The following is a 1,412-nucleotide window of genomic DNA, read 5'->3' on the forward strand; positions in this document are numbered from 1 at the left end:
CTTCCGCTCTGTGTGGACTCTCCTTGACTCTGTCTCAATTTTTCTTTTCATTATTTCTCATGTAAGTTACAGGCGATTTGGCTCCACTTCCCATTGCCTTTAAAATTTAATTCACTGTGGCACAGCTGGATGCCGGTGTTTGCCAATTCCCTTTCCTTTTTTCTCTTTCCTCCTCCACGGTTTTGATCTTTCATATCTTCATCTTTCCTCTAATTTGGAGCCTTGCCCAAGCTTCCCTTTGTTGTGCTCTCCACTCCGCTAGGATGCGAGTCCTTCTCTTTCATCCACGTTTGGGGAGAGATCATTTTTGAAACGGTTTTCTGTGGCAGTGTGGACTTTTTGTTTGAATCTTTTTCTTTTTTTTTCCAGCAGATAATTATAATTTTTTTTTAAGATTCAGAGGAGCTTATGATTCTTAAATAAGCACAAGACAAACAGCAATGCATGCTCGCACACATTCAAAAGTTACTTGCCACTTGGACTTTAAATTCGCTATGTGGTTTTGGAAAAGGAATGCACACTTGCTTTACAATACAAACTCATAAATATTTATTTTTTCTATAACTGAAAAAACAAGCTGCTCTCAGAGGAAAATACGGTCGCTGGTACACAGTTTGAAGCTAGAAAGGTGGCAGGGTCCACCAAATATGTACATAGTAAAATAGCATGAAATCCTTTAAGGTCAGCTTGTTTATTCAGTCATGAAAATGAAGCGAGTTTAAAACTCTTGAAAGTTCTTCCCCAAAACTACATAGTGCACCTTTACCCGTGTCCCTGTGTGCGTGTGGAGTGTGGTCGTTGCTTATTCAATAGCTCTTCTGTCTCGAGCCAGCTCGCGCTCGTAGCATAAAAGCCCGTGGTGGAACAAAGTAGTCCTCGAGCCAGAACCAAAATTAGAAGCTACATGACTGACACTCTCTTTTTCTTTTTTTCTTCCTCCCATCTCTGTCTCCGTGGTCATTTCTCCACCTCTTCCCTTCCCCATCCCCTCTGTAATTGTGCTCCTCTGACACACCCGCTGGTTTGTGTGGAGAGCTGATGTCACGCTCATTGTGGTGAAGTGCTGTTTAGCCCTGTGCGCTGTAGCTACACTTAGCCCAGCTGATGAATGGCCCCGGGGTCGGCTGGCTGTAAGAAAACACCAGAGAGAGAGAGACAGAGAGAGAGAGAGAGAGAGAAGAAAAAAAAGAGGAGTGGGTCACCAGCCCTCCTCCAGGTTTAAATAAACATGAGGCAATTTCAAGGGGCAGCCACTGGGGAGTTTATGCATTGGACATGGAGAGGAAGGAGATAGAAAAACATTTTTTTTTTCCATTATTAAAAATGAGACAATATCACTGCATAGGAAGAGCATCTGAAAATAACTCTTAACTACAGCACATTTCCACACTGCATTATCCAATTTACCTCGA

This window comes from Acanthopagrus latus, chromosome 19, assembly GCF_904848185.1.
Source record: "Acanthopagrus latus isolate v.2019 chromosome 19, fAcaLat1.1, whole genome shotgun sequence".
In the NCBI taxonomy this organism is placed as follows: Eukaryota; Metazoa; Chordata; class Actinopteri; order Spariformes; family Sparidae; genus Acanthopagrus; species Acanthopagrus latus.